This window comes from Astyanax mexicanus, chromosome 18 (genome assembly GCF_023375975.1).
Source record: "Astyanax mexicanus isolate ESR-SI-001 chromosome 18, AstMex3_surface, whole genome shotgun sequence".
Lineage (NCBI taxonomy): Eukaryota > Metazoa > Chordata > Actinopteri > Characiformes > Acestrorhamphidae > Astyanax > Astyanax mexicanus.
The window spans coordinates 9849436-9874015 of NC_064425.1; the positions used below are offsets into that span (position 1 = coordinate 9849436).

A 24580-nucleotide genomic window follows, 5' to 3' on the forward strand; every position below is an offset into this window, starting at 1 on the left:
AAGGTAAGCCTCATCTTCCACTTTAGTCAAAAGCACAACGTAATCATCTCTGCATTTCGCAGCTAAACTGATTTTAACTTTCTTTTTTGCATTTTTAGAATTTTTTTCGCTTTATACCTTTATCTCGGCCATCTTTTTAAAGACTTAGAGCTTTAGAGCTTTAAAGTGAATTGGAGTGAAAAGGCGGTGAAGGCGGTGAAGGCAGTGAGACGTAATACGAATTTTGATGTATTTAAACAGGTTAGAGTAGATCCTGCATTTGGTCAGCGTCTCATATCACCGTTGCAACGTCATCCACCAATTTAACAGCAATCAGGATGTTATTTCTCCAGATTTACCCTAAAAAAATTCAATAAACCAGGTAAGCATTTTATTTTATTTAAATGTCCATTTATATCCATGGTAGATGTTTAAAAAAGCTTATTTTGAAAGAGTACATAACAGCCTAAACATGGTGGTGGTAGTTTCAACACAGTTTTACAACTGAGATTGCAAAAATCATAGCTTACATTGCCAGAGTACTGTTTATGTTGAACATCAATGCAGTGTCCCCAGTAAGACATAAAATAGGGTGCATTTTAAAAGGGTACAGTACATGTTAAATATGGTGGAGTAATGTTACGTGTAAACATCAATGCAGTGTCCCAAGTAAGACTTATAAATGTGCTTATTTTGAAAGGTTACAGAACAACTTAAACATGGTGGAGGTAGTTTCACTACAGTGTTATTTCTTAGCTTGCAATAAAAGCTGATTTTGCCAGAGTACTGTTAATTTTAAACATCAATGCAGTGTTCCTAGTAAGACTTCAAAACTTGCTTATTTTAAAGAGGTACAGGACAGCTTAAACATGGTGGAGGTAGTTTCAAGAAAGTGTATTCCACCTCAGCTTGCAAAAATACGTCATTTTTTTCCAGAGTACTGTTTTTGCTAAACATGGTGGATGTAGTTTCAACACGGTTTTACAAATAAGATTGCAAAAATCATAGCTTATATTGGCAGAGTACTGTTTATTTTAAACATCCATGCAGTGTCCCCAGTAAGACTTCAATTATGGTGCATTTTAAAAGGGTACAGTACATGTTAAATATGGTGGAGGTACTTTTAACACAGGGCATTCCCACTCAGCCTGCAAAAATAGGTCATTTTGCCAGAGTACTGTTAATGGTGGAGGTAGCTTCAACACAGTGTTACTTATCAGCTTACAATAATAGCTTGTCTCGCCAGAGTTCTCTTCATTTTATACATCAGCACAGTGTTCCCAGTATGTCTTTAAATAGGACTTATTTTAAAAATGTAACACAAGAGCTTAAACATGGTGAAGGTAGTTTAAACACAGTGTATTACAACTAAGCCCTCAAAAATGTCTTACGTTGCCAGGTAACAAAACAGCTTAAACATGGTGTTGGTAGTTTCAACACAGTGCTACTTTCACGTCTCTAGGCTCTCCTTTCACACTCCCGAACTCCATTTCCCATAAACCAATTGGTGATGACGTCACCGTCAGCCGCTCCTCTTCACCCAATCGCGTTACGCTCCCCCGTTCAGAGTCACCTGTGTTCTAGGAAGTTCCGGTTCAAAGTATTTCTCTGTTTTGTATATAAGCTTTCACTTGGCGTCTGTACTTTGCGAGGTTTTGTCGACTCATGTTGCGTACTGAGCGTTTTTCCAAACCTTTTAATGTCTGCCCTTTTGTTATGACCCTTTGTTCTGTATTACGGATTTTGCCTTTTGTCTTTGCCTTTATCGGATTTGTCGTATTATCGGACTGTCTCTCTGGCTTCAGACCTTGGACTGTTTTCACTACTACGTCTCCTGTTTACACTGTGAGTTTTGTTCAGTCTGTTATCTGGCTGTGTTATCCTGTTTACGGCTCTATAAATAAATCAGTCTTTACCTTTTATTCGGCGAGCATCACTCCTATCTGTCTGCCGTTACAGCTACCACTCAGCAAAGTTCTGTTCAGCTTAAACATGGTGGAGGTAGTATCAACACAATGCAAACTCCATTAACTAGTTTATATTTTGAAGATTTCCAATGACTATAACCGTGGTAATATTGAGCCCTCTTTATAAGTGTCTCTAATAACTGTTTAGTTACAGAGTAATATTATTAGATATAAATTACAATTACATAGGTAATATAATTACAACTATTACACAACTGTAATAAACCTGTACCAATGCAATACTTTATAACCAGTACTTACACTGTTATTACATGGTGTGTTAATGTGTAATTATACATGCATTACGTGTTTAAGAGTAATCTTCTTGTTGGGATGATGAGAGCTTCTGTTTTAAAGCTGTGGCATTAAACACGTTAAAATAAGGTCTTTTTTTTTTACAATTCTGACCAATTATGTCATAATTAGTTTGTAAACATAAATAGGTGCCATGTTCCAGTTCATTACTAATTAACAAGAAAGAAAAGGTGGCAAGCTCTCATTAATTAATATATCAAGACTAAAAAAAATTAAACTTCTGTAAACAGCTGATAGGTGTGACGAAGGTGCATCATGTGAGGATGAAGCCCATTTCATTAAACAGACATTCTACAACACTTCTAAAAACTCACCCTTTATGTGGCAGAGCTGCATGACGGTACTAATTCAGCACGAGCAGGTCGTAACATTTTTTTTTAGAATGCCATCTGTGCCACGTTTGTGTCTGTAAGCAGACGTGAAGATGTTTATTATGATCTGAATTTAATGAAGGTGTTGTTGTGTGGCGAGAATAAGCCTCCTTTACCTGTGTGATGGGTTTTTCTTGCTTATTGACATTTCATTTAGGGGAATAGTCTTGCAGAGTGGAGGCTGATGATAGTAATTGTGAATAAAATGAAAATATAGTTTTATATAATAAATCATGCTGTTAGTGAAGCAGTTACATTTAAACACTTGTGTAATACAGCATCGCTGTCTGGGAAAACACTTGTAAATGCGTGTTTGCTGTTTTTTGAAAATAATTACAACTATTACACAACTGTAATAAACCTGTACCAATGCAATACTTAATAAGCAGTACTTACACTGTTACTACATGGTGTGTTAATGTGTAATTATACATGTATTACGTGTTTAGTAGCTATCTTCCTGTTTGGATGATGAGAGCTGTTTTTTGAAAATAAAACGCACCCCGATGTATTTTACAGATGTCTCAAACATGTATGATAAATCATACATAATACATAATCCAAGTAAAAATTGATATGCATTACAAGAATATTACAAAAACAAAATATAAAAAAATCAAGTATATAAGTATGTAGTTAAGTATATTACTACTCATTACATATGTTGTTAAACTAATATCTCAATTCATTATCGTTTAGCATTAAGCTTTTATTAAAAAATAATAATTTCTAATTTTCTTCCATTTTTCTCCTAATTTATGTGGCCGATTGTCCCACTCGTTTAGTTCTTACTCAGCTGTGTATCCCCCATAACTAGGAGGGTGAAGACTAGCACATGCCTCCTCCGATACATGTGCCTCTTTTTGAACTGCTGCTGATGCAATATTGCCGAGTAGCATCACAGCGCACTCGGAGGAAAGCGCAGCGACTCGGTTCTGATACATCAGCTCACAGACGCCTTGTGACTACTGTAAATAAATGGAAGCACTTTACTCACCCAAATAAATGGTTTTCAGTAGAGAAATCTATGTTGATTATCATTCACAGATGTTTTTTTTTTATTACAGTTTTGTTTTGTGCTTCCCCCTGCTTCCCCATTAAAAGAGAAACATGGCGACACCCTTCTTTACTTTAATGTAGGCATCCTTACTAGTGTCGCTTAATGCGCCTTATAATTCGGTGCACCTTATGTATTCCAATGACTCCTTGAGTGTATCTACAGAATACCAATGATTAAAACCAGATATAAAAGACACGAAGAAAAATTGACACCCCTTTTTGATGTTTCTCTCTCGATAATAAAGGTGTAGAAGCGTGTCAAGTCTATGAAAATCAGCATTAGCCGCTAACCACAACACTGGCTTTTTTACCATTCAGAGGCGAGTATATTGTACTGTAGTCTACGCATTTTCCGTATTAAAACAAGCCTGAGGATCGAACCGCTAGCTGGTATCGGCCTGGGTTATTGGAACACTCAGTCTAGGGTTCCTCAGTTTAGTGTCCTCGGGCTGCATTTACATACAGCTAGTGTTGCGGTTAGTGGCTAATGCTAGTGCTGCTGCACCCAGCCTTAATGCTGGAGAAACTTAATTGAAAACTCACCGTTAGACAAAATATTGGAAATCTAAGCTTACTCTAAATCAACTAAAGCACTTCAATCACCCAAATAAGTGGTTTTCAGGAGAGAAATTTGTGTAGATTAACTTTCACGCATGTTTTACTTTGAAAGATAATGTATTTTTTTAAGAATTACAGTTTTGACTTACTTAGGCACTTCCCCCAGCTTCCATAGTAGAAGGAAAACCTGGCGACACCCTTCCTCACTTCGATGTAGGCATCCTTACTAGTGTCAGTTAATGTGCCTTATGTATTCCAATGGACTCACTGAGTGTATCTACAGCATACCAATGGTTAAAACCAGATATGAAAGACACATACATAAAAATGGACACTTTCTCTGATGTTTCTTTCCAAATAACAGAGGAATAGAAGTGTGTCAAGTCTATAAAAATGATTCACTGAAGCAGAAGTCCACTTTCAGCCAGAAGCAACTGACCGTTGGCTTCTATCACGAGTCCATTTACAGTGAATAGCTTCTCAGTTCTTCTATAAGTACAGGAAAATGTATGGTAATCAAGCGTACAGTACTGAGACCAGGTTGAAGATTAGGCTGAAAAACACTGGAACGTTCCATTAAAGCAAGAAAAGCTTCCGTAAGCCGGGCGCTGTGGTGGACATGCTGGTATGGGGGGAGGGCAGCGGGCAGACCAGCTGGTGGAGCTTGTTGTTGTCATGCTAAAGCTGGACCGAAACAGGACAGCATGGGCAGGGGGATTACACACACTCATAAGCAGATGCACACACATGGCCACTTTATCAGAAACCCCTCTGGTGAAGCTCGTCCATGCTGGTGTCCAGAGTTACAGAGTGTAGATCATCCCAATAACACCTGGTCAACAGCTGTCCGAGGGTCAGAAACTCACCAAGAAGGAACAGTGATACTGTATATAGTGGATTTATGCAATAGTATAAGTTGGTGTTTCTAATAAAGTGGCCAGTGAATGGAAAAAGTACAAGACCATAATAGTAGGTGTTTCTAATAAAGTGGCCAGTGAGTTTAAAAAGCATAAGATAATAATAGTAACTGGTGTTTCTAATAAAGTGGCCAGTGAGTGGGAAAAAAACACAATATCATAGTAATAGGTGTTTCTAATAAAATGGCCATTAAGTTGAATCACAATATAGTACGGGTTTATCTAATAAAGTGGCCAGTAAGTGGAAAAAGCACAAGATCATAGTAGTAGGTGTTTCTAATAAAGTGGCCAGTGATTGGGAAAAAGCACAAGATAGTAGTAGAAAATGTTTCTAATAAAGTGGCCAGTAAGCGGAAGCACAAGACAGTAGTAGCAGGTGTTTCTAATAAAGTGGCCAGTGACTGGAAAAAGCATAAGATCAAAGTAGTAGGTGTTTCTAATGAAGTGGCCAAAGAGTGGAAACATCAAATAGTAAGAAGTTGGTGTTGCTAATAAAATGGCGAATGAGTGAAAAAAGCACAAGATCATAGTAGCAGTAGTGTTTCTAATAAAGTGGCCAGTGAGTAAAAAAGGCACAAAATAGTTTTCGTAGGTGTTTTTTAATAAAGTGGCCAGTGGGTGGAAAAAGCACAAGATAATATTAGTAGGTGTTTCTAATAAAGTGGCCAGAGTGAAAGAAAAACACTGACTGTGAAATATATATATATATATATATATATATATATATATATATATATATATATTAATTCAATCTGAAAGAGCAACATTTTAGCCAATTAAGGCTGTAATATTTATGGATTATTATTGTTAAGTTATTCTGAACCGCTTTTTTTTTTTTTTTAGATCTTTTATGAAATCTTTTGTTTGCCGCAGCCTTTAATCTCATTGGAATCATTTCTTTTTATATTACCTTATTCGCTTAGGTAACTTAGCAACAGCAGCCAGCTATTGCAACAAAGTTCTAATCATATCTACTGGCTTTGGAAATTTCACTTTGATGAGGACGTTTTGTAGCATCTGTAATGCTGCAACTTGTCATACATCTTGATGTGGAGTTGTAGAGGTTCTTAATGGAGTCCTGCAATTCTCACAGATATTGAGATACGGGAGATATGGCCTATCCAACAGCATCTTACACATTTTAAATTAGGTATAAATGTGGTGACGCAGCTGGACATGGTATAGTATCTCTATAGTAGTCTTCAAGTAAAACTCTTGACATTCCAGCAGCAGTATGAGAATGAACATTGTCTTGTTGGAATATCGCACTGGAATGTGTGTTCAGAAAAGGTTGGGGCACTGGATGGATGGTGTCCTGTATTAAAAGATTTGGCCAATGACCTCCTTCGCTCAGTAAAAGCATTGAAGATGGGTCATATCTGGGTCTTCCAGTGACCCAAAACATACAGCCATGGCAACTTAGGAATGGCTCTGTAAGAAGCATGTCAAGATCCTGGAGTGGCCTAGCCAGTTTCCAGACCTGAACCAAATATAAAATCTTTGGAGGAAGCTGAAACTTAATGTTGCCCAGCGACAACCCCCAAAACCTGAAAGATCTGGAGAAGATCTGTATGGAGGAGTGGGCCAAAATCCCTGGCGCAGAGTGCCTTGCAAATGTGGTTATGAACTACAGGAAATGTCTGACCTCTGTAATTGCAAACAAAGGTTTCTGTGCCAAATATAATGTAATATCAAATTCACATGAAACATTTATTAATTAATTAATATTTTTGTTTTAGATCCTGTTCCTCGCACTTGACATGTACCTATGATACTATTTCAGACTTCTCTATTTTTTTGTACATAGAAAAACGTGCAAAATTCACAGCATTTTAAATAAAAGAAAGTCAATCACCTGAGTATTGGTTTCACCTGTTCACATCACTATAAATAAACTCTCACTCACTCCACACACACCTCACCGAGTATTGTTTGGTTTACCAACTTCAACTTTCTGTAACTTTCTGATGCGACTTTGTTTTTTTTTTGTTTTGTTTTTTAAACCAAGTCTGATTTTTACATTTTTTTTACATTTCTGTCCAGTCATGACAGCCCAAAGGTTGGTGGGTGCTCAAATGTTTGAATTTGCAACATATGCTTTTTCATTTTGATTCTTAAATTTTTGATTGCTGATTTATTTATTTATTTTTTTGTTTATAACTTTTGACACAGAATGAACTCCACATATTTTACTGTGTAAGCCTTTTAAAATACGATTAAAGTGTTTGAACATGGTGCGACTGGTGAAATAATACTTGGCCCCTCTATAAATAATAATGTGGCCTCTAGATGACCTTTTACTCTATATCCTCCACTGATGCCTGGTGGCTCTTATCAGCGGTTTTGTTAGGTTTGTTCTTTCTGTACGGAAAAGTGAGAGAACTGCTGCAGCTGTCATGTCAAAAATAGTGAAAGGCAAATGAGAGAGAGAGAGAGAGAGAGAGAGAGAGAGAGAGAAAAAGAGAGAGTGACATACTCTGGATTAGTGTATTTTTCTGCTTTCATCTCATAAAACTCCAAAATTCAGCTTCATTATTTATTCCACCCTCCTGCCCTCATATGTGAGGTGTTTGCCTGATGTCGTGCTAATGAACACTCTTGTCACTGTCTCTGTCACATATGTGAACCCATCACCCAGTGAGAGAGAGAGAGAGAGAAAGAGAGAAAAAGAGAGAAAATGGAAAAATGAGAGACAAAAATAGGAAAGGCAGAGGGAGTTAGAATGAGTAGAGAGAGAATTACAAATAAAGAGAGAGAGAGAGAGAGCGAGAGAGAGAGAGCGAGAGAGAGAGCGAGAGCGAGAGAGCGAGAGAGAGAGAGAGAGAGAGAGCGAGAGAGAGAGAGAGACAGCAAAAGAGAGATATGAAAGGATTATAAATTCTACTGTATTTGTATTGAAATGTTGTCTATGAGGGTCAGTTATGTAAACACTGTAAGAGAAAGATAACAGGATGAAAAATCTGTGTTAAACCCTTTAAATCCTAAGTACAGTACAGTGGCCCAGTATTCATTCCCCCCGCTTTCACAACTATGTCTTTTTTATGTGTTCATTTCACAGCTGTTCCTCAATAATAACACGTATTTAATATTATATTTTTAAGGCAAAAGTTTGGGCTGTTTAAAATTAAGTGAGTAGAGATTGAACTGATCTACAAAAGGTTAAAGTGATGAAGCTAAAAATAAAACGCAACTGGTTTCAACATAAAAAATAAAATAAAATGATTGCATTACTTTTCAAATCAAATCAAATCAAATTTATTTGTATAGCGCTTTTTACAACTGGCGTTGTCACAAAGCAGCTTTCCAGAAACATGATTACAGGACAAAGAATCAGGCAAAACATTAAACATAGAAAATACAGAATACAGAACCCCCAGTGAGCGCGGAGGCAAGGAAAAACTCCCTCAGAGCTGCAGGAGGAGGAGGAAGAAACGTTGGGAGGACCAAGACTCAGAAAATGGAAAGCACTAAAAACCCTACTACCTCACTGGACTCTATTGCACACTGTGTAATAGAGTAATTACTACCTCACCTGGTCTTTTTTGCACACTGCAAAATTTGCACACTGTCTTGTTATTTATTATTCTTTGTCTGTATGGTGTTGTATTGTCTGTCTGCACTTTTGTACTGTTGCACTATTGTTCTGTCTACACTGTGTTTATGTGCACCATGGTCCCTGGAGGAACGTTGTTTCGTTTCACTGTGTACTCTGTATATAGCTGAAATGACAATAAAAACCACTTTGACTTGACTTTGACTTTGACTAGACTCACATATAAGGGGGGAGGCGGGGGGCATCCTACCACTGGTCAAACGGCTTTTAAATTAATTTTAAAAAGTCTTTATACGTCCACACAGGTTTTATATATTCAGGAGTATAGCAGTGTCACTAATGGAAGCAGTTAGAGTTCATGTAAGCTTGGATGTGATCAGTAGTGGAGAGTAAGATGGATGATGAGCAGCTGATCTGTGGTGGGTGATCTGTAGTTTTGTCAGTATTAATCGAGATTCTAGCAGGTTTATTATTATTTTATAAAATAAGTCGTTAAAATACTCAGGCTATTTTAATGCAGTGCAAATCGACATGCCTTCATATCCTTCCTTATTTGCCATCAAATGAAGCACTGTGATCAGCATCACACCATCCAAAAGCAGTGTGTAAGACTGGTGGAGGAGAACATGCCAAGATGCATGAAAACTGTGATTAAAAATATTGATTTCTGGACTCTGAACATCCTGAATTAGTATAAATATGATTTAGTTTTTTTTTTCTCTTTGCATTATTTGACATTATAAAATAAATGCTGTAAATGACAATGTTTTTATTTAGAATTTATTGATGGAAGGGTTTATAGAATAAAACTGTTAAATTACATATTATTTATTTTACTCAAACATATATAGTACCTATAAATAGTAAAAATAGAGGAACTAAACATTTTAAAGCATTCTCTTATTTTTTTTTTTTACAGAGTTCTACATACCCTTTTTTCATTCTATACACATGTACACTGTACTTATACCCTCCATATATCTGCTCACCCACACATGAACCCAACACACAAACCTGCCAAGAACCTCTGTATGACCAGAGTGATTTCCAACACACTCTTACGCCAAAACCTGTCCTGCAGCAGAAAGCCACTTCACACCACCTCGAGATCCATTATTGAACACATGATGGCAGAACATAAAGCAGGATAACGCCCTGCGTCAGGGAAAAAAGCGCCCTCTCCAAGTGTCCAGGGAGTCCTGGTGGAGTACTTAAAGCTGGGGGAACGTTCTGCCCGTGGTGGCAGCCGGGACATTTATAATGTATCAGAGTGAGGGGCGGAGGGGCGGGATGTGTCACCTCCATAAATCCGGAGCAGGCCTGCTGAAATGTTAAAGGGCAAGCTTAAATATTCACAGCCCATCCATGTGAAACGCGCCAATGGCCATGGGAAACGAGAGATTGAGTGTGAGAGAGAGAGTAAAAGAGAAAAAGAGAAAGAGACAGAGAGAGTGAGAGAGAGAAATGAGTGACAAGTGTTGAAAGATGGAACCACGGAACCATGGGAGAAGAAGAAAAAGATGGTGCAATCTAAGTACAATCACTCGGTTACGGTGGGTTTGACCTTTTCACCCCATCTGTAGTAGTGTGTGTAGGCTCAAGCCAACGTATGATGCTCAACACACTGGTGAGACCTTGTGCATGAATCAATCAGCAGTAAGCTAACAAAAGTAGCAGCAGTGGAGTGGAGCTTTGATTCCCCTCGAGAATCTTCACTATAACAAGAATCCACGAAATGTATGAACACTAGGACAGGACCTCTGCTAAAGACCTGTACCAACGACTTGTACTAAATATTCAAATCTTGCAAAAGCATTCAATGTTTGTACTTTTTTTTTTTTTACAATGTAAATGAATGCTGAAGTCATCCAGACTAAGTTCTCCATGAAGCATGCTTCCAAATGTTCTATTAATCCATGTACAGCCAGTTTATTGACTATAATTTAGGTTCTATTTATGAATAAGCCTCAGTTTGACGCTCTACCACACTCCCCTTGGTTAAGTCCACCAAAAAAAAAAAGGAAATACAACAAGAAATCCTCAGAACAATTGGGTTTAAAGTTGAACAGTTTAATTCTTCCAAAATTAGGTTTACATTCTTCCAAAGTCCTTCCAAAGTTAACCAAAAAGAGGAACTTAACAAAGAAAGAAAGAGAGGTCAAAAAACTGTTTGACTTTAAGGCTCCATCTTCTCCTTCTTGTTCACCAACTGACCCTCTCCCCGTCCCTCTCCTGATTCTCTCTGGACCTCTCTCTGGCTCCTCCCACAGCCTCCTTCTCATGGTAAAGTCCAGTTACCCACAGCTAGCAAGGCAACCACTCTGTTCTAAATCTAACTTTCCCCAATACATAAATAATCTATATAAATACCATAAATTCTACATATGAACTTCAAATCCTTCAAATAAAAATGAATTGTACTTAATAATGAACTTGAAATATGGTATTGTTTCTAATAATCCAACACCCAGATAAACATTATATACATAAACTAAATTTAGGCTCTTACAGTGCTCTTATCTGAGGTTCTGTTAACTTGCAGTTTTAGAGGCTGGACTCAGTGAACTAATGAACTTCTTGTGTGCAAATGAGGTAACTCTTGCTCTTCCTTTTGCAGAGTTGGTCCTGTATATGGTCTGTATATATATTCTGGCCGTGGTATTGACGCATTTATTGTAAGGGGGTCTTGTTGTCTTGTCTTTGAGGCACTAGGAAGATACTTTACCATCACACTACAATGATAATGTGGACATATGCATCTCTGACTACCTCTGAATGTGGTTTAAATGAACGGGTTATGATGCATCCTCAAGACTTACTTCGACAATAGCCAAGTTGAGCTGGCTAAACAATTGATTCAGAACATCTCCAAAAAATCAGATAGATCTTTGGTATCGTGAGGGCACAAAAATATCCCTTGAGTGGCTTAAAACACACAAAAGGCATGTACTAATTTTCTTAATTTTTCATGGGCATCTTTTGGGCATAACATGAAATAAACCAATTAGTGTGTAAATCAGTAAATCAGGTGAGCTCTGACTTTGGCGCGTTGGTAGCTGAACTGTGTGGCACTTCTGCGTGTCTTAGCAAAGGATACTGGCTTGCATATTCACGCTGTGAAGGTGCGCCAGCAGCTCATTTAAGGGAACAGGTATGTTATTTTATTCTTTATTCTGTTTATTGTTGAGTGTTGTGCGCTTAAGAAGCAGGAGTGTACACATGGTGAGGGTGCACACGGGGCTCGTGCATGGCTAAGATAGGACTGGGTGGCTGACTGTTGTCAGGGTTTTAATCAGTCAGTAGAGTATACACCTCACTTCCGGACCGCCACATCCTTCAGCATAAACGTATTCCTAAACTACTGTGCCAATTTAACGGCGCGGGCACAAGCAGTGAAAATAGACTGTTGGCAGAGTGTAAGATAGCAATAAACATCGTGACTCGCCTTGCACAGTGTGTACAATAGGGCCCAAAGTCGCCCAAAGGAAGGACGATCAGTGAACCGACACCCCAGACTCACTGATTCTTATAGAGGCCTCGCTTCAGAACATCTCAAGGCTTCGCAAGACTTTTTAAAGGAGAACTCTTGTGTAAAATGGACTTTTGCTGTAGTAAAACATGATAAAAAGTACTTTGATGAATAGCACACCTTTGTTCTCTCACAGCTTTCTGAGATCCAGAAATTTTTACAGTTTGTCCAAACACCCTTCAGACTGGGTGAAAAGGGGCATAATTTGCCCTGATAAATTGCTTTTTCCTCCGTTATTCAGGTTCAAAGTAGCTCCACATCTCCTTGCTAGAATCTCGAGAGCCCTGACATTTAAAAATCTAAAATTAATAACTTAAAAAGTCCACAAGAACATGCAACTGTTAAAATTTCTGGATCTCAGAATGCTGTGGAAGAACGGAGGTGTGCTCTTCTTCAAAGGTAAGTACTTTTTATCATGTTTTACTTCAACAAAAGTCCATTTTACACCAGAGTTCTCCTTTAAAGTATCTGCTGCTAATGTATTGGTGCCTGATACCACAGTACACCTCTAGAGGTCTCAAGAAGTCCATTCCTCAATGGCTAAAAGCTGTTTTGGCCTCACAAGGGACTCCTAGTTTTGTTGTAGGACACGCAATACATACAGCAGGCCATGAAGACCCAGGGGAACATATTGCCTCCCTTAGAACTATTGGCATTCTTAGTTAAAAGAAACGAGAAAGGCTGAGAAAAATGCCTTTCGTTGTTTACCATCTTAATCTTACCCTGAAAATGAAACATTGAACCTTCCCATGCGGTACAATTATTCAAAGGAAAAAAAATCAATACAAAAGTGTAAACATTTTTCTCTCTAAAAAAAAAAGTCACATATCCTAGCTCCTGGCATGCCTACACTGAGTACATTGTGCACCTTCTCTCTTTGTGGAATGCTCCCTTATAAAATGCTGGAGAAAGGTGCCAATAATTCTGAAGGTCACTGCAAATATTCCCTGCTGCGAGGGCTGTAAGATATAAGATTTGCCCAGTTTGACATACAGTATTAACAGCTGGTAGTGGCAGCACAGCAGCACAGGCCTCTTCCAAGACTCATAAACTTCCAACACATTTTTTTTTCAAACTGACCTGCCAACAGAAAATGTTATAAGAATGTTTGGCAATGATTTGAAAATGTTACAAGAAGCTTAGCCTCAAAAAAATCTCAGATAATTATAATACCATTGAAAAAAATTACTTTATTTCAGTAATTCAGTTCAAAATGAATTACTGCATAAAATTCATATATTACATAAATGTATTACACATAGAGTGATCTATTTTAAGTGTTTATTTATATTATTTTTTATGATTATGGCTTACAGCCAATGAAAACACAAAAATCAGTGTCTCAGAAAATATTATAGAATATTAAGAATAGTATATAAGACCAATTGGTACTTTTGGCAGTGTGGGCAGTGTGCCAAGTCCTGCTGGAAAATGAAATCCGCATCTCCATAAAATCTGTCGGTAGTAGAGGGAAGCATGAAGTACTGTAAGATTTTATGGGAAAAAAAAAAAAAACTACACTAACTTTGGACTTGATAGAACACAGTGGATCAACACAGGCAGATGACATGTCTCTCCAAACAAACCATCACTGATCATCAGTAAATTTTACATTTTATTTGTAAATCATGGGAGCAGAGTCTGGAGGAAGAGTGGAGAGACACACAGTCCAAACTGCTTGAGGTCTAGTGTGAAGTTTTTTACAATCAGTGATGGTTTGGAGAAACATGTCATCTGCTGGTGTTGATCCACTGTGTTATAAAATTTTTATTTATAAATATTATTTATATATATATATATAAAAAAGCAACAAGGCTTTTTTTTTGTTTGTTTAAATGTAAGGGGTATAACATTCTTACAATTAATTGTGTGAAAATGTGAGAAGTAGTAGTACAACATTTGGTTCCACAAAGGACCACATTTTTGTAATGAATTGTTCCTTTTAAACTTCACACTGTTACCATCAGGCTTCCTTTATTGAAACCATATGGTTTATTTATGGCCTATAAAAACAGCAATTCCCGACTTTTGAATGGTAAGCTAGTATAAATGCCCTGGGTGGAAACACTGCGTGTGTCACCCATCCAGGCCCAGAATAAAGCAGATGAGTAAAGCTCCTCCTACCCTCGGCGACGGAGCGAGAGTCCCCGGGGAACCATCAGTGTCTGAGGGCCTGCAAACACAAACACACAAAAGCAAACAGAGACAACATGAATATTTATGAACGCTGCATCCTGCCACTGCACTGCACTGCACACACGCTCTCATCTCTACACTCACTCAGAGATCATCTGAGCCTTGTCTCGTGTGTGCACATAAACACACACCAACACACACACACACACACACACACCAACACGCCCTTCAATTCTTTTCTTCTGTTCCAAGACTTGACTTCCTCCATGAACTTTTCTGGACAAGTTCATGTCTCTACGATTGCAGGCAGAAGGAGCTTTAGTCATTGTTTGCTCTTTTGCTTCCATCTGCCAGCTCTGGTTTGACGGAGGGAAAGCAATGGAAGGAAAATGGTCGGACAAGTCAGCAACTGCACGCGGCTGCAGGAAACAGGGCTGAATTATTTATACACACACCCCTCATCCAGTGTCTGCCGCTGTTCAATCTGTTCCACAACAGAGGGAAAAAGTAGGGGTTGGAAAGAGCAAAAGAAGAGGCTGACGATATTTCTGTCTGGAAGGGATGAAATCGACCTGTAATCAAACCTGGAGTTTTGATCATAATCCTGATATCTTCTAACTCAAGGTTCTTTAGTCCGGGTTCTGCTCCTCAATACCCTGAAAATATATGGCTTTACCATTTCCCAACATACTTGATTAAACTAATCAGACTAATCAGCTACTTTTTCAACCCTTTAACACAAGAATGACCAAAAGCTCAGGATCTTGCGGATTCTCCCCTCTTTCTTCTCAACCATTAGAGAGCTATCATTCCACCACCCAACTTTCTTTCACTCTGTCTGTCTCTTTCCCTCTCTCTCTTTCTATCGCTCACCTTCACAAAATGTTTCAAGGTAGTTTACTGGCATGACTAATGGCAACACTTTTGTCGACACATTCCAACAATACACCAACAAAAACAAAAAAATCTCTCTCAGTATATTCCTACAGAGAGATACACAATATAGTTACCATAACTCTGTTTCAGCACTACATTTCCCAGAATGCATCTGCCCATGTCACATGTCCAGACTCACAGACCCACACACAGACCCTTTTCCCAATTGATACAGTCTCTATAGTCTAAAAAACACCCTTTATAACCTTTACAACGAAATGACAAACTCCACTTCCCTACTACATTTCCCAGAATGCATCTGCCAGGAGCTTTGGATAATTAGCATAACAATAGGGATTGAGTGCCTCGCATTTGATTGAGAGCTCAGGTCCCCTTACAAAAAAGGTAGGTTTAGCCATAGCAGAGTTAATTTGAGAAATAGTGCATGCCTTTGTACATGTCGAGCTGCAGAAGGTGTACTTTTCTCATTGTTTTGAAAGCAAAGACACAGATTGATTGTTGGAATCAGTTCCAACAATGACTCCAACAAAACTCTCCTTCTCTCTCTCTCTCTCTCTCTCTCTCTCTCTCTCCTCTCAGTATATTCCTACAGAGAGATACACAATATAGTTACCATAACTCTGTTTCAGCACTACATTTCCCAGAATGCATCTGCCCATGTCACATGTCCAGACTCACAGGTCCACTTACAGACCATTTTAACGCTTGATACAGTCTCTATAGTCTAAAAAACAAACTTTACACCCTTTACAACCAAATGACAAACTCCACTTCCCCACTACATTTCCCAGAATGCATCTGCCAGACACATTGTGTAATTAGCATAACAATAGTGATTGAGTGCCTCGCATGTGATTGAGAGCTCAGGTACCCTTTAGCCATAGCCATAGATGAACTAATTTGAGAATAAGTACACGTCGAGCTGCACAAGGTGTACTTTTCCCATTGTTTCAACAGCAAAGACACCGTTTGATTTTTGGAATCAATTCCAGTGTATTCCTACAGAGATAAATACAATATAGTTACCATAACTCTGTTTTAGCACTACATTTCCCAGAATGCATCTGCCCGTGTCATGTGTCCAGAGCATTATATCTTAGGTTTTATCTAATCCTGGTAACACTTTACAATAAAGGTACATTAATCAACAGTACATAAGACAATTATCTTGTTTTATAGTCAAGTAATGACTCAACAAATTATTAATTGACAATGGTTAAATTTTTTTTATTTGTAAGAATTAAAAAATATATTGTTAATTAATAAGGAGTTGAGAACGTTTTGTAATAGTTAATAACGTATTAACTAGTGTCATTTAATAACTATTTGAGACATTCTGTGATTTGTAGGGACTTTTAATTAATACAACCTTATTGTTACATTAAAGTGTTACTCAACTCCCCATAGGGTAAGAACTGTGGCTAAGAAATAGACAAAGATATATAGAAAGAGAATCAGGACAGCAAACAAAAGAGAGAGAGAAAGAGAGAGAGAAATCGAGTAGAAAAAGAAGCAATAATGAGTTTTGTGGTCTAATGGGATGGAGAAGAAAAATAAGATTGATCCAATGAGTGAGTGCAGAATGTGATTGGGTAAAAAGGTCATCGTTGTAATCATTCACCTGCTTCTTTTAGATCATTTAGATAATTACCTTTTAAACTGCAGGCTTATTCAGCGCTGGACGAGCTTCTTGTAGCTCTTTGTTGAAAGACCGAAGGCGAAAGATGGCGAGAGATATAAGGGCAGCAAATGAGAAGAGAGAGAAAGAGAGAGAGCAAGGGAAAGAGAAAGAGGACGAGGGTATTTTTGGCCATATTCCACCGCACGCCCATTTGAGTAATGTCTTCAACTGACACTAGGTCTCTTGTAGATGCTAACAGAGTCCAACTGAAATGCACAGCCTCTAATTTGTTCTCCAGGACGGCATGAGCCGCGCTGCATGTAGGCCGGCCTTTATGCGGTCCCTCCAGGCAGCGCAGGATAGTAAATGATTTATCTGCAGGCCAATCCCGTGCACTTAAACAGCTGTGAGAGCAGGCTGGCATTACAGCGTTATTACCATGATACAGATGTAGGATACGGAGTGTGTAAGGGGGGAGGGGGGGGTGAAACGATCAGGCTAATGCACCATAATGGTGGATAAAACTAGTAACCCAATTAAAGGCCAGAGCATCTCTCAGACAGTGCGGTCAGAAAGGCAGTGGAGGGAGAGAAAATGAAGGGAGAGAAGCGAGAGATAAGAGTGAGAGAGATCATAAAGGGGGGTGGAAATGGGAGGAGGAAATGCTGGCTACACTCTCAAAATTGTCGCAGAGTGGTAGCCCTCTTGCCACTGGCGTCATGCAAGCAATCAATGGTGTTTTTTTTTTTTGGTGTTTTTTTCAGTACCTGTAGGTAAGGGGTGTCTAGTGCACACTGGAGACTGAAATAATGTTGTTTTTTGGGAGAGTGGTGAATTAATGTAATACAAGTGAATTGTGTTATTGTGTTACATTTACACACAATATTTGAGAATTTAGAAATTAGAGTCAGAGCTGCATTAGGTCATTTTGGGTAAAATGTTAACTACACTGTTAACTACAATGGGCAAAAAAAAAAAACAGAGAATGTATTTAACCCTCTATGGCATGGTGTTACTTTCTCTTACTTTCACTTGTCACAAAGCCCTTTTTTAATTATTGCACTGTCCTTTCAATGTGTTTATTAATATAATGGCTATTTTGTTTTTATTTTCTTTTTCTTTTTTACCTTACTGCAACATTATGTAGTTAAATAACAGGGTAATCATGGCAAGCAGTGGTTCTTGAAATTAATAGGCTGTCAAAGCTCTCGAAAAGTGGGTTAAAAATATGTATTTTTCTCAACAAATATGAAAATCATGCATTTATTAGGGGTTAATAAATTTGAAGTAGCACATTTTTACAAAATGTTACCTAAACTAAACAGAAACGACACAGTAAATAAAATAAAAAAAAGACGATATTTTACCCAATATTTATACATCTATACATTAAAAAGCAAATTCGCTAACAAAAGTGAAAACTGAAATTTAAACTATCAATTTCTATTTTTTTAGTCATACATATTATTAATCAATCAATTTCACAAATAACCATTATTTCTTCTAGATGGGTTACCTGTGTGTATGTACAGTGGCAAGAGAAATATGTGAACCCATTGAAATTCCATGATTTGAAATTGGAAGTAATTGTGATTGTAATTGTAGGAATTTTGTAGGACATTAACAAATATACTGTGCCTAAAATAATAGTACATCAAATTATGTTCTTGCAGGTTTTTATTGAACACACTCAAACACACAAAGTGTAAGTGGAAAAAAGTAAGTGAAACCTTGGAACTAATAGCTGGTTGACCCCCCTTCACAGCAATAATCTCAACCAGGCATTTATTTAGGAATTTAAGCCCATTTTCCTGCAAAACTGATTTAGATCCATTGTATTTCTTGGATGCCTCAAGTGTACATTGCCCTTCAACTCAATCCATAGCATCTGGGACCTGGCAGTTTTTGTTTTCCTTAAGCCATTCAAATTCTGTTGTGGACTCTCTCCAGTGTTTTGGGTCATTGTCCTGTTGCATCACCCAACTTCTCTAGTTTCAGCTGATGTACAGAAACTCTCATATTATTCTGTAGAGTCTTACTGCTAGGTGTGACTTCATAATGGCTGAATACTGCACTTTTATAAGGGTGTACTGCTAAAAAGAGTGACCATTTAGTATAGTTAGCTGCTAGAAAATACTGAGACTACATACTATTTCCAAATGCATATTCATTTGATAATATATAAATCAAAATTATATACATAATACAATCATAATAATAATAGTAATAAAGTGCCTGAGTATTTTAAGTAAAGTCAATTAAGCTAACCTTCCGGGATCTTGGTGATATGTATCTTATTTTTAGTGTATCATAGCTGTTTTCTAATTTATGTAAAAATCTACTCAAAATGTACTCAAACTGAGTGAAACATTTTACCCTCTTACAGTTTACCATTTATAGCTCCTCTAACTTTAATGCAAATTATTGAACCTTTAGAACTACGTAAGATAAAAATGATCTGAACAGTACATTTCCTTCTGACAGTGTACTGTATCTACTATACGTAATAAATCTTTTTTATATTTATTTATATAATGCAGTGCAGTGAAATTCCAGGAACACTCTCAATGAATCCCTAGAGATTTAGAGCACATGGCCAATTTAGGTCCCAGTGGACTTGTATTGAAATTCAAATGCAGATAAAACAGCGTTTAAGTCCCTTTTTTTTTAGGATTTCTTCAAATAACCCGAAGGTAGAGATGCACGCCACACTCTTCCGATTCCCACGTCCTCCTTAGGGAGCTTCCTCTTAATAATGAATATATAAAGAGAGATTAATAAAAAACAAAGTTGAGGAAGCGCACTGGAGTGTGTCGGTATTATTAAAAAAAAACAGGCTTGAAATTAAGTGACGGAGACGTGACCTTTCAATTCTAGGGACTTGGGTGCTGAGGGAGATAGATGCTGCCCTTTGCACAATACACGCCTCCCTGTATATGTTCCCCCAACATACGCTTCAATTCAGCAAATTGCCACATGCACTTACAGCTCAGAACTGCTGTCATCAGGATCCCGGCTCTGCGGGTTTAACTTTAAGTCATTCGTGGGCAGGCGATGCTTCACAGTTCTGTCTTTAGCGCAGAAATAGATGATACACTCCTAAAGAAGCTCACAACAGAACATTTCCTACATTTACTTTGATGCTAGAGAACTGACTAGACCATATAAAAGTTTCCCACTGTAGAAAATCACCAACCTGGATGCCCAATACCTTTTCTACAGTAATACTAGATTAGAAAACATCATTTACAGTATCTTAAAGTTGTGTAATTCCATAATTTTTGACAAAATGCACTTAAAATCATTCAATTTTCCCAAACATTGTCAGGGCGTCTTAAAATCCGGTGCATCTTAGGTATTAAAGAGCAATAAAGCAACTCTGCTGAAGTATAGCATTATAAGTGTGAGTTTTCTGTGAAGAAAAACTCTAAGGCTGGGTGCAGCAGCATTAGCATTAGCTAGCACTGCAGTTAGTGGCTTATGCTAATGCTGCTGCACCCAGCCTTAGTGCTGGAGAAACTTCACTGAAAACTCTACCTTAGACTAATTTTGAAAGTGTAAGTTTACTAAAATTAAACGGAAGTGTTTACTGACCCAAGAGAAATCTGTGTAGATTAACATCCAGTGCTCGTTTGACTTTAAAAATATATATATATTTTTTAAGAATTACAGTTTTGTTTACTAAGGCGCTTCCCCAAGCTTCCCCATTAGAAGGGAAACATGGTGACACCCTTGCTCACTTCGATGTGAGCATCCTTGCTAGTGTCGCTTAATGCACCTTATGTATAAAAATAGACCAGAACATAGACGTTCATTGATAGTCCACATAAGTAAAGTAGATTGTAACTTGCTCTTATAGTAGCTTATAGACCTGAGCCATAGGATACCTTACGTTGTCTACTGTAGTTCATTAGAGAACCTCCTCTAAGGTTTCTCACTATAGTATATTTGCTACTATAACAAGGTTTGGAGAACCTCCACTGTAGTTCCCAATGGTTTATCATAGGGATGCCTTCTACTTTACAACATACAGTACCTAGCTAGGGGACTTCTTCTACAGTAGCTCATAGAACTATGCCATAGTACACTCCCTACTTTATCTAGAATAGCTAACTAGAGGACATCATCTATAGCCACTCACGATAAGACTATTCTACACTGTATTCAAGCTCGGACAGCATCCACAGAAGCTACCAGTAGGTCACTTTAGGGATGTTACATACCTTCTCTACAGTAACTAACTAGAGAACATCCTCCACAGTAGCTTATAGACCTGAGCCATAGGATTCCTTACCATGTCTATAGTAGCTCATTATAGGACATCAGCTACAGTTGCTTATCTGACATCTGGTGACATCTGATGATGGTAGCTCCCAGTAGGTCACCATAGGGATGCCCCCCTACCTTCTATCTATATTACTATCTATAGTATATCTATATACTATATCTATAATATATATAGTAACTAACTGGAGAACACCCTCCAAAGTAGCTCATATACCTGTGCCATAAGATACCTTACCTTGTTTACAGAAGCTCATTAAAGAAAATGTTGGACAATGTTTGGACAGCCTCCACTGTAGCTCCCAATAGGTCACCATAAGGATGCCCCCAACCTTATCTACAGTAACTAACTGGAGAACATCCTCCACAGTAGCTTATAGACTTATAGAATGCTACCTTACCTAGTCCACAGAAGCTCATTAGAGGACCTCCTCTAAGGTTTCTCACTATAGTATGTCCTCTATTGGAACAAAGTTTGGACCACCTCTTCTGTAGCTACCAGTTGGTCATCATATGGATGCCCTCTACTGTGCCATAGGACACTACCCTCTTTATCTAGAGTAGCTAATTAGTGTACATCCTTTACACGCCACACGTAGACCTCTCATGCTGTATTCAAGCTTTGACAGTACCCACAGAAGTTACCAGTAGGTCACCTTAGGGATGTCCCCTACATTTTATACAGTACTACTATACTATACTAACTGGAGAACATCCTCCACAGTAGCTTATAGACCTGAGCCATAGGATTCCTTATCTTGTCAATAGTAGCTCATTATAGGACATCATCTACAGTTGCTCACTATAATACCTTACCACAGGATACCTTACCTTGTCTACACTAGCTCATCAGATGACATCTGGTGACATCTGATGACTGTAGCTCCCAGTAGGTCACCATAGGGATGCCTGTGACCATAAGATACCTTACCTTGTTTACAGAAGCTCATTAGAGAAAATCTTCGACAGTGTTGGACAGCCTCCACTGTAGCTCCCAGTAGGTGACCATAGGGATGCCCCCAACCTTATCTAGAGTAACTAACTGGAGAACATCCTCCACAGTAGCTTATAGACTTGAGCCATGTGATACCTTACCTAGTCTACAGAAGCTCATTAGAGGACCTCCTCTAAGATTTCTCACTATAGTTTGTCGTCTACTGTAACAAAGTTTGGACCACCTCTACTCTAGCTCCCAGTAGGTCATCAAATGGATGCCCTCTACTTTACATTCAGTATCTAACTAGAGGACATCCTCTTCAGTCTAAATATGCTGACTAAGACATTCTCTGCTGTATCCAAGCTTGGACATCATCACAGAAATCCACCATAAATTGATCCCTACATTATGTATCTACATAAGCTCACCATAGGACATTCTAGCTTGCCACAACACAGCTTCTAAAGTTGTTCAATATCTTAACACTATATTTTTATATAGACAAAGTTGGGACTGTGGTGGGTCAGTGGTTAAATCACCAGGTTTTTGATATACAGGGTTACAGGTTCAATACCTTGACCTTGACCATCCACTATGGTACCAGGCTACTCCTGCCCTGGTACCATAGCTGTGATGCCCAATTCTCTAGTTGTGTGTGCTCACTTTGCTTTGTCTTTGACAATATAGGAAATGTCCTTCAGTAACCAAGCATGGAACGGCCTCTAAAGTATCTTACAATAAGACAACACTTTAAACATACCTCATTCTTAATATAATGAATGTATACCTTTCCACATGACTGAAGTAATTTGTAACTTGCTCCTACAGTCTAAAACACTAAAGCCAAGCAAAAACCACGACCCAAACCATCAGTGGCCAATGCACTTAGCTTTGAATATAGACATGCCAGGTTTTACATTGTGTGAGGAAGCTTGAACTAACTAGAGGATATCCTTTACAGTAGCATATTTTAACATAGCATATTTCCTATAGAGCTGCTCACTTGGGGACATCACCTACAGTAACCAAGTTTAGGACATCCTCTACAGTATCTCAACAAAGAATATCCCCAACAGGAGCTCAATACAGAATGCTTCCTATTATAACCCGGTATTCAACAACCTCTACAGAAGCCACCAGTAACCCATTACAAGATACCCCCTACGTTATTTACTGAAGAACATCATCCACAGTATTCAAAATTTAATTTCAAAATTTAATAAGTGATATTTTTTCACTATGACTAAATTAATTTGTAATATGTAACTTGCTCTTACAGTCTACAACACCAAAGTCAGGCAAAAACCACTGTCCAAACAATCAATGGCCTATACACTTAGTTTTGTATGTCATACATTGTTTAAGAAAGCATATTTCCTATAGGGCTGCTTACTATTGCACATCCCATGCTGTAACCAATTTTAGGACATCCTTCTAAAGTATCTCAACAAAGAATATCCCCAATAGGAGCTCAATACAGAATGTTCCTTTTTGTAACCAAATATTGCATTCAGTACAGAACATCCTCAACAGTAGCTCACCAGAGCATATCGCCTATAACCCTATGAGTTACTAAGTACAGGATGTCCCCTACTGTAAACAAATAGTGTACAACCAATCTCCAGAGCAGAACAGCTAATTATTCAAAGGACATCTTCTGTAGCTCATTATTGGATATCCACTGTCCTCCAAGATGATAATGCCATTGATACCATTGACAGGAGCTCTTTGTACTGCATACTTTACACTACACCAGGTGTCTGGAACTCCGATTCAGTGGATCCAAGTTCTTTGCAAATTACGATTTTGCAACTACTGCTTAGATAATTAATTGGTTTCTGCAACTGACTGGCCTCCTTCTATTGTCTTATACTGTCAAGTGATTAGGAAATACACATTGCTGGGCACCAGACTCAATGTACACCATTAAAGAGACATATCCTTAGGCAGCTAACCACAGAACATCTCCCAACATCCCCTGGACAATACTGGGCTAATTACTCACTTACCAATTGCTTTGGTCAAACTACGAAGGAATTATTATACTGAAAATAATACTACTACTTATCCATTCAGCCCACTGTCTTTCTGAAGGTCAGTGAAAGCCCTCTGGTGTAACAGCAGGCTACAACCACCACTGCCTAATGGTCTATGTCAGCTTTATGAACAAAAAAGATAAACTATCTGACCACCAGCACTGCCCCTGGTGTAACTTATCACAGGATGTCCCCCAGACTATCTACAGTAGCTTGAAAAGGGATATCCTATAGGACACATACAGCAATCCACTAAAGGACATGCCCTGGACACATCCCCTGGACTATCTGCAGCAGTTCATTACCAGCTAGGTTCACTACAGGACCTCCAAGTTGGGACTGTGGTGGGTCAGTGGTTAAATCACCAGGTTTTTGATATACAGGGTTACAGGTTCAATACCTTGACCTTGACCATCCACTA

The 24580-nt window shown here is 38.2% G+C and overlaps 1 protein-coding gene across 1 annotated transcript in view; it reads right to left on the minus strand.

Moving 5' to 3' along the window:
- Positions 1–24580, minus strand: part of lrfn1 (leucine rich repeat and fibronectin type III domain containing 1) — a 278758-nt gene that overhangs the window by 100548 nt on the left and 153630 nt on the right. The window contains exon 4 of the mRNA XM_022669392.2: positions 14373–14421. The gene's annotated coding sequence lies outside the window, so the exon portion shown is untranslated. The remainder of the gene's footprint in view (positions 1–14372; positions 14422–24580) is intronic.